This window comes from Nothobranchius furzeri, chromosome 13, assembly GCF_043380555.1.
Source record: "Nothobranchius furzeri strain GRZ-AD chromosome 13, NfurGRZ-RIMD1, whole genome shotgun sequence".
In the NCBI taxonomy this organism is placed as follows: Eukaryota; Metazoa; Chordata; class Actinopteri; order Cyprinodontiformes; family Nothobranchiidae; genus Nothobranchius; species Nothobranchius furzeri.
The window spans coordinates 26,612,780-26,623,093 of record NC_091753.1 but is presented as its reverse complement, the minus strand read 5'-3'; the positions used below and the strand labels follow the sequence as shown (position 1 = coordinate 26,623,093).

General features: G+C 41.4%; 1 pseudogene; it reads left to right on the top strand.

The window, feature by feature from the left end:
- Positions 1–664: 664 nt before the first annotated feature.
- On the top strand, positions 665–3,344 carry LOC129163954 (protein NLRC3-like; annotated as a pseudogene).
- The last annotated feature ends 6,970 nt before the right edge of the window (positions 3,345–10,314 follow it).

The window sequence follows — 10,314 nt, the reverse complement described above, 5'->3', positions numbered from 1 at the left end:
AACATCTAGGAGCTGCTGCTGCTGATTTGTTCAATTTAGTGATGAATCACTCATGTAGACACTGAAGGTGGTTTCCAGGAGCACTACTCAGCCTAAAACAGCTCTGTACAGCGTGGTTTGAGTCAGCCCATCTGAAAGCAGGTTTGTTCCCACGCCAGCTCCATGAAGCCCCTAGCCAATCAGCGGCCAGAATCACGATACCGGCCCAACTCAGCCTTGCCAGGTACCTCAATGGAGCAGGGACTAAAAATAGGGGAGAAAATACCAAAGCGTGCCCTTGGAAACCGTGGTTGGGCTGAACTGCATCGGTCCGAGTTGCCCTGAGTAGTGTTCCTGGAAAAGCACCCTAACCCCGGCTTTCCACAGGAGCCGTCAGCAGCACGTTACTGCAGCAGCACGTCATAGCTGCTGATAGGAGCCGCTGTGGTCAACAGAACCTTTTCCACTGGAGCCGTCAGCAGCTGTCAGCAGTGCGTGTGTGTGTGTGTGTGTGTGTGTGTGTGTGTGTGTGTGTGTGTGTGTGTGTGTGTGTGTGTGTGTGTGTGTGTGTGTGTGTGTGTGTGTCATGCAAAGAGACATAGAACAATACATTTACATTCAGTTGATTGAGTCCATGATCAAGAATTAATTAACATAAAGTTTCCCATAACACTTCCTCAAAAGAATGAAGCAGGACCAGCTGGCTGACCATCTGCAAACAGGTACAAAGATTAATCAAACGAGTTATTTGCAGAAGTATCAAGTTTCCCGTGTACTTACATAAAATACACCCTGACATACTTTATGTTGTGTTGCATTTAGTCAACGTAAACTTAAATCTGGCCTGAAGAAGAGGTTCCAGTGTGTGTTTGAGGGGATTGCTAAAGCAGGAAACCCAACACATCTGAATGAGATCTACACTGAGCTCTACATCACAGAGGGAGGGACTGGAGAGGTCAACAATGAACATGAGATCAGAGAGATTGAAGTGGCGTCCAGGAAACTAAAAAAACTAGAAACGACAATCAGACGAGACCTCTTCAAACTCCCACCTGGGAGAGACGAACTTGTTAGAACAGTGATCTCAAAGGGAGTGGCTAGTATTGGCAAAACAGTCTTAACTCAGAAGTTCACTCTGGACCGGGCTGAAGACAACGCCTACCAGAACATCCACTTCATGTTTCCGTTCTCCTTCAGAGAACTGAAAGTGCTAAAAGAAAAGAAGTTTAGTTTGGTGGAACTTGTTCATCACTTCTTCACTGAAACCAAAAATAACAGGAGCTTTGAAGAGTTCCAGGTCGTGTTCATCTCAGATGGTCTGGATGAATGTCGACTTCCTCTGGACTTCCACCACAGTAAGATCCTGACTGATGTCACAGAGTCCTCCTCATTGGAAGTTCTACTGACAGACCTCATCAGGGGGAACCTGCTTCCTTCTGCTCGCCTCTGGATAACCACAAGACCCGCAGCAGCCAATCAGATCCCCTCTGAGTGTGTTGGCATTGTAACAGAGGTCAGAGGGTTCACTGACCCACAGAAGGAGGAGTGCTTCAGGAAGAGATTCAGAGATGCGGAGCAGGCCATCAGGATTATCCTCCACATCAAGACATCACGAAGCCTTCACATCATGTGTCACATCCCAGTCTTCTGCTGGATCACTGCTACAGTTCTGGAGGAGGTGTTTAAAAACAAAGATGGGGGAAAGCTGCCCAAGACCCTGACTCAGATGTACATTCACTTCCTGGTTGTTCAGGCCAAAGTGAAGGTCAAGTATGATGGAGGAGCTGAGGCAGATCCACACTGGAGTCCAGAGAGCAGGAAGATGATTGAGTCTCTGGGAAAACTGGCTTTTGATCAGCTGCAGAAAGGAAACCTGATCTTCTATGAATCAGACCTGACAGAGTGTGGCATCGATATCAGAGCAGCCTCAGTGTACTCAGGAGTGTTCACACAGATCTTTGTAGAAGAGACAGGACTGTAACAGGTAAAGGTCTTCTGCTTCATCCACCTGAGTGTTCAGGAGTTTCTGGCTGCTCTGCATGTCGATATGACCTTCATCAGCTCTGGTGTCAATCTAATGGAAGACAAACAGCAACATTCTCTGTGGTCTAAACTTTTCAGCGGTCCAAATCTAAATGATCTCTATCAGAGTGCTGTGAACAAGGCCTTTGAGAGTCCAAATGGACACCTGGACGCTTTCTCCTTGGTCTGTCCCGGCCGGCCAATCAGACTCTCCTAAAAGACCTGCTGGGGAAGACAGGAAGCAGATCCAATCAGGAAACAGTTGATCACATCAACAAGAAGCTCAATGAGAGTCTGTCTGCGGAGACAAGCATCAACCTGCTCTACTGTCTGAATGAACTGAATCATCTTTGTCTGGTGGAGGAGATCCAACAGTCTCTGAGTTCAGGACGTCTCTCTACAGACACTGTCTCCTGCTCAGTGGTCAGCACTGGTCTTTATCCTACTGTCTTCAGAAAAAGATCTGGAGGTGTTTGACCTGAAGAAATGGTTGTGTCAGTTTTAGTGGGAGGACATAATTGAATCAGTTAATAAAAGTATAAAAACAATAATCTCAGATAAAAAAAACACAAATCTTCAGTCAAATCCAACTCATAAATGTATAACTAGATGTAATTTTTACCTGTAGAAGGTGGAGGGGCAACTGGGAGATTTGGAACTTTTAAAATCTTTATTTTCACCTCTTACATCCAAACTTTAAATGTTACTATTTTACATGTCAGACAATTGTTTGTATAAAACGCAAATAAACAGTTCACCACAATTGAATGTATCTAAGACTAATTGTTAAATCTGTGAAGATGGGGACATAAACACAGACATTTTTCCCTTATTTGTCAGATTTATTTGATTTGATGCTTTATAGATGTTACATTTCTAGTTATTAAGAATATTTAATGCTACAGTCGAAAGATGACAAGATTTTTAGGACAATAACATTTGATTTTTAACAATAAGATAAAAAATTAAATAACTTCATGAAGTTTTGCTTTTGCAAGTTGATTGAATAATTAGAAACGGACTGAGGGAAGTTATTCACTAGGTTATTAGAGATAGAAGTGTCATGTTCTGTGTCCCTTTGTTCCCCAGCTCCTCCAGTTCCCACTCCAGGTTCTCCTTTTGTGTTCTCTTAGCGCCCTCATGTGTCCTTTGTCTGCATCTCTGTTGTGTGTCTTAAGTTGTAGCCACAGCCTCTTGTATGTGTATGAGTTTGTGAGTGTCAGTATGTGTATGTGTTTGTGTGAGTCCTTCCCTTAGTCTTTAGGTTTAGTTTTGTGTTTTATATAGTGTTAGGTTTATCTGCCCTCCTCTGGTTCTCTTCCCCATCCAGATAATTGTTGTCACCTGCCTTCCCTCCAGCCTCACTCCATACACCTGCTTCCTGTTTCCCTAATTGCTCCTCCCTGTCTAAATAAGCCCTCCTTGTCTCATTGTTCTTGTCGGTCCATTGTTGTTTTATGTCAGCGTTGTTTGTTGTCTCTCCCTCCTGGTCTCTGGTTCTCTGCTCATGAAGTGAGCTTTTGGATTTTTCCCTGCTTCATTTTGTTATTGGGTTTTTTGCCTCCTGCCCCTTTTGGATTTTTATTTTGTCATCCTAAATAAAGGATTCTTCTTTATTTAACATTCCTGCCTCGTGTCATCCTGGGTCTGCATCTTGGGTCCTAACCTCCTGCTCCTAAACGTGACAAGAAGTGTAGAAGAATTTCAAAGAATCATGAAGCGTTGTTATTAAGTAGCCTAATAACTCTAGGTTTGTGTTTTGAGTAGCTAAAAGTAACTCAGTGAAAATACATTTCAAGACCCTATATTGGTTTGAACTGAAGTCATAATTCAGATTCAATAAATAGGTAAATGTAATAATTTGTACAGACAGCAGACAAAGCTGTAGTGCTTGGTGTGGCGTGCTGATGTTAAAACAGTTCCTTTGGCTCTATTTTCTAATCGCTATGCTAATAATAATCTCACCTTGGGCCTAATGTCACTGAGGGCACAGGAAATGCACCTAATTATTTATCTGTAAGTAGCTGTATATATTTTATCATTTCAGGTGTATATTTCACAGACGATAAACCGAAACACAAGACTGTTGTGTTATTCCCGTGCTCACACGACTGCTGTTAGTACTGCTGAACTCTTGTTGATGCAAAAGTGAAATCAAATACAGCAGTTCTGAAGTTTCATAAACATTGCCACCACCATAAATGTGAGTGAAATATAGGAAAATCATAGTGACTCACTGACTGTTAAAGTGATGAAGGAAAGCAGCTGTTGGAAAGCATCAGGAGGGAAAGTCTGTACAGGCTGATTCCCATCAGGTCATGAGGAACAGATGCCTTAGGAACCCCCCCCACCCCCCACCCCCCACCCACCCACCCACCCCCCCACCCCCCAAGTTTCACACAGTGCCGTAACCCGTTACTCTCCACCTTCCTAAAACAGCTTATTACTCATTTCCCAAGGATTTAATCCAACTAAATAATTCATAAAGTGTTTTTATCCTGTTGCTAAAGACACCTGTAACTAGTGAATTTCCCCACTGTGTTAAAAATGTGTCAACAGATAGGGAGGTCTGAGGTCCCCCTGCTTACACATGATCACATAAACTGATCATTTGGAGCAGTTTGAACCTGCAGTCCCTGAGAGCGACTCATATACCAGGAATTCTGAATTACGGAGCAGATCTGCTATCCAGAGGCAATCCAATCTACGCAGATTGGAGGCTTCATCCTAAAGTGGTGAATCAGGTCTGGATGAGGTTCGGTCAGGCAGTCGTGGATGTGTTTGCATCAACAGAGAATTCTCAGTGCCCACTTAAATTCTCCCTGCAGGATCGTGGCGCCCCACGGGGGGTGGGGGACGCTCTTGCGCACAAGTGGCCAAGGTCTCTCCTTCATGCGTTCCCTCCAGAGGCCCCCATACCCCCCACTTTACCCAGGGTGAGGGAGCAGGGCCTGTCCATGATCCTAATAGCACCACGGTGGCCGGGGAAACATTGGTTGGTGAAGATCTCCCAACTCCTGTGAGGTTCCCCATGGCAACTGCTGCTCCTCAGGGACCTGTTGTCCCAGGCTCATGGGGAGATACACATCCCACTAACTTGGGTTGAGGCTGATGTTGGCTGAGCCGGCCATTTTGATGGAACATTTGTGGGGATGCATGCTGCTGTTTGAGTCACATTACTAACTAACTAACTAACTAACTAACTAACTAACTGAGATTCTAGCTAACTACATCTTGGGTTGAGGCTGATATTGTCTGAGTCAGTCATTTTGATGACATTTGTGGGGGTGCACTCAGCTTTTTGAGCCACATTACTAACTAACTAACTAACTAACTAACTAACTATGGAGGTCTGTTAATGCCAGCTATTTATCTTATTTTTAGCCCTTGACCCTGATCTTTCGCTCTAACCCTAACCAAACCTAGAATCTAACCCTCACCCTTCACCCCACCCTAACCTTAAGGATGGTGGGTTTAAATCATTAGTCTTTAGCTGTATGCTACTAGTCTCCTACTCATTGTAAACCTAGAATCGAACCCTCACCCTTCACCCCACCCTAACCTTAAGGTGGGTGGGTTTAAATCATTAGTCTTTAGCTGTATGCCACTAGTCTCCTACCCATTTTGAACTTAGAATCTAACCCTTTCCCTGCACCCCACCTCTAACCCTAAAAGTCGGTGGATTTAATTCATTAGTATTTAGCTGTATGAAATAATGTTCTTAAAACTATATGGGTTAGGTAGTGCCACTCACCCACCTCACTTCTAGTCTCTAACTCTGACCTTCAGCTCGAATCTTAACCAAAATCTCTTGTGATTAATTGGGATTTGTTGAGAATAATGCTTTAAACTATAGAGGTTGGTTAGTGCCACCTATCCACCTTTGAACCCCTAACCCTGAAGGGTAGTTCCAATCCTAACCAATCTTACTTTTTAGATGCTAACCCTGAGTTGTAGCGCTAATCTTAATCTAGACCCCTTGTGGCCAATTAGTATTGATTTAGGAAGAATGTTTAAAACTATGGAGGTTAGTTTGTGCCATCCACCCACTTTACTTATCACCTATAAACTCTACATTCCAACGTTGTCTGCCTGCTCATCTATTTTTTCCTCTCCCATTCCTTCTCCTATACTTAGGAGGGGGAATTGGGGGAGACAGGTTCAGCCTAGACCGGCTCAGGTGTGGTTGAGCGTCACACGACGACGCCGCATCTGTTACCTGTTCCTTATCAAGTTCTTTTCTATCCCTGTTTCTTTCTTCTTTTTCTTTCTTTTTTTCCGTATTCTCTATTCTGTCTTTCTCGTTTCTTCTTTATTCTATCTTTTCAATCTTTTTCTATTCTGTTCTTTTATTCTGCATTGATACGAACCAACAATTGGAGGGGAGTTTCTGAGTGACACGCGCCGGCCCGTGCATTGCCAGTGGCTCTCTACTCCAAACTGTTTTGGTCAAGGTACTGATTCAGGGGGATGTCACTGAGATACATCTACTCCACCTAACTAACTAACTAACTAACTAACTAACTAACTAACTAACTAACTAACTAACTAACTAACTAACTAACTAACTAACTGACTAACTAACTAACTAACTACCTAACTAACTAACTGAGATACTAGCTAACTACATCTTGGGTTGAGGCTGATATTGTCTGAGTCAGTCATTTTGATGACATTTGTGGGGGTGCACTCAGCTTTTTGAGCCACATAACTAACTAACTAACTAACTAACTAACTAACTAACTAACTAACTAACTAACTAACTAACTAACTAACTAACTAACTGACTAACTAACTAACTAACTAACTAACTAGCCATGCTAACCATCCCACAGTGGCCGGGGAAAAATTGATTGGTGGAAATCTCCCAACTCCTGTGAGGTTCCCCATGGCAACTGCCGCTTTGCAAGGACCTGTTGTCCCAGGCTCATGGGGAGACACACCACCCACATCCAGAAAGGCTGGCCCTGTGGGCGTGGCCCCTGAGAGGCAGACTCTGCGTGAATGAGCTTTCAGCTGGTGTTAGAAAGAGCGGGTCATTTATCTTTTATCATCATTAACCTCTCAGGTTAACGAGTATTGCCTCTCCACTCTGGACAACATCTGTCCTTTCAGAACCAGATCAGTTCCTGCAGTAAACTCCCAGGCTCAATTACAGCATTTGCAGCCTGTGTATGAAAACACGTCTCCCCGTCCACCTTCTGACATCCGTTAACTCTGTAGTCAGAGATGCGAGGGTTGTCTATTACTCCAACCTGGTGTCGCAGGGACAAAGTCAGTAAGGTAAGATCTAGCATCTCTCTTTCAGCCTTATCTCTCCCAACCCCAACCCGACCCATGACCCTAGAAAGTTTAGCTCGTGTTTATTTGCCTGAGCTAGCATGCCCCTTCGACACTTTCCCCTCATCTGTGTTTAAAAATGACACCCCCACTGTGGGATTAACCCTCTTATTCCCGTAACCAACTCATTGGATCTCTAACTTTTTTCTTTACATCAGCCTCTTTTGGTTGAGAGATCGGTACCTCCCTGGGAAATAAATTCATTATTCTTCTCGTCTCTGGATTAAAAGATCTTAACACAAAAGCTTCTTCCCTTTCTTGTTTCAAATCATCCTCACTTTACTGCAGCCTTCTGATGTGCCTGAGTTCAGCCATTTTTTCATCTACCTTTAATAATTTCTCGTCTGTTTTCTTTAGTTCCCCTGTCATGTTTTCACAAAAACGCATCTTTTCTTGAATTAAAATATTATATCTAGCATTATCTTTTCCCAATGCAGCCTGTTTTCCATCATTACTTTGTGTTGAGGCGTCCTTCAAAGCTAGCTGACTCATTTTATGTAACTGGCTGATCTTCCTTTCTCTATCAGTCTCAGGTCTGTTCGGAGGTCGCTCAATCTTTTTTGTGTCAAAATCGCGTTTTTCTTTTAATTTTCTGTAAACGCTCAGGTTGTCATTTTCCTTTCTGAGCGCTGCTATTCGACTGTCATTCTCTAAAACGAGTTTATTTAGAGCAAAAATCTTTTGATGGAGGATTTTCATTTCTGCATCATGTTTCAAGCCTCTCTGTTGCATATTTTCTGCATGTTTGGCTTCTCGTATTTTATACTCAAAAGCAGATTTTTCTCTAAATGCTGAAATTTCATCTTTCACTTTCTGAATTTCTCTCTCAGTTTGGCTTATTTTGTTTTTCAACTCCCAGTTGTATTCTTCTATATCGTATTGCATTTTAAAATCGCGTCGAGTGCTCTGACCAACAATGACTTGTAGTAAGAAATGATGTTCTCTGTATGACGTATCAAAGCTAATGATCACGTGCTTCTATGAAGCGTTCTGATCTGCCTTGCTGACGCTTGCTCAGAGGTTACTAGAGGTCGCAACGTTCAAATTTGCATATTCATGACGCAATTGCGTTGGTTACGTGACATTTGCGCCTGGTCACGTGAGTCGAGTATGAGGAAAATGAAAGTGTGATTATCGCACAAATCTTTCGGCAAACGTGTTCTGCTGGAAATACGCGGATTAATTGCTCGGGTTGCAGGCACGGATCCCCGTTTCTGTCAACTTTGATCTCAGCAGCTGGAGCGGGGATAAAGACGCGCTTCTTCAGATAAAAGTGGTAATTACGTCTAACTTTAATATTGTTAACAATAATTGCAGCAAAGCATCATTTACTGCAGTTAGTCACTAGTGAAGCATAACTTAACTTTCATGAGCAAAAAACCCACAAAAAGGATTCAATAAATCAGCAAAGCGGGAAGAAATGTTATTTTTGTTTTTACATTCTTACTTCATTTCAAACTATAGTGTTTCCTATGGGGTGCCATTTGTAAAGTCAAACAGTCATAATCTAACAGCAATATTTTTGGTTATTTAGCATATCATAAGAGAAAAAATTGAGAGTTCACTTTTTCAAAGTCATATTTTCACCATGTTATTCATACATTCATAAATGTTAAAGTTTCCAAATAAATATTTAGATAGCACGCTAAATATTTAATTTATAGTTAAATATTTATGTTGCAAACTAAATATTTAGGTCTGATCTAAATACTTAGTTTGTAAAATAAATATTTAATTCACTAACTAAATATTTAATTTACTAATTAAATATTTATTTTGGAAATAAATATTTAAATTTTAAATTAAATATTTAATTTGTAAATTAAATATTTTCCAAAGAAATATTTAGATCCCAGCTAAATATTTATTTTCCATGATGTTATTTAGCTCCACACTATAGTTTATATTTTTGGGTCAGACTTAAATATTTATTTCCCAAATACTGATTTTGCAAACTAAATGTTTAGCTCCAAAATAAATATTTAGCTGGGATCTAAATATTTATTTCGGAAAATAAATATTTAATTTACAAATTAAATATTTAGTTCCAAAATAAATATTTAATTAGTAAATTAAATATTTAGTTAGTGAATTAAATATGTATTTTACAAACTAAATATTTAGATCAGACCTAAATATTTAGTTTGCAAAATAAATATTTAACTGCAAATTAAATATTTATCTTGCTAACTAAATATTTATTTGGAAAATTTAACATTTATAAATGTATGAATAACATGATGAAAATATGACTTCGAAAAAGTGAACTCCCAATTTTTTTCTCTTATGATATGCTAAATAACCAAAAATATTGCTGTTAGATTATGACTGTTTGACTTTACAAATGGCACCCCATATAATACTACACTTTTTGCCATTTAGAAGAGAATATTTAGCCTCGTTATCCTAAAGGAGGTTCAAAACATAGCTCCGTTTGCAGCTAGCTGCTATAGCTCCAGCTGTAGGTAATTGATTTAATGTTGTTGAACAGATACGTACGGCTGCATGAGTTCGTTCCCTGCACATACAAGGTTCCCCCCCCCCCCCCCCAACACCAATGCTATTATCAAATTTGCTGATGATACAACCGTGGTGGGCCTAATCAGCCAGGGAAATGAGTCAACGCACAGGGAAGAAGTGCAGCAGCTGGAGGACTGGTGTACAGCTGATAACCTGACCTCGTCTGATAAAGAAGGCACAACAACAACGGCTATGCTTCCTCTCAGGAATGATCAACCTCCCACAAAACTGCTGGTGTGGTTTTAGCTCTGCTCCATAGAGAATGTCGTGACCAACAGCATCGTGGTGTGGTACAGCAGCAGCACTGCAGCTGACAGGAAGGCCCTGCAGAGAGTAAACACACACCTGCCTGCCCAGGAGGACATATTCACTATCACTGCCTTCAGAAACCCACAAACATCCTAAAGACTCAACCCACCCTGCTAACCATCTCTTCAGACTTCTTCCATCTGG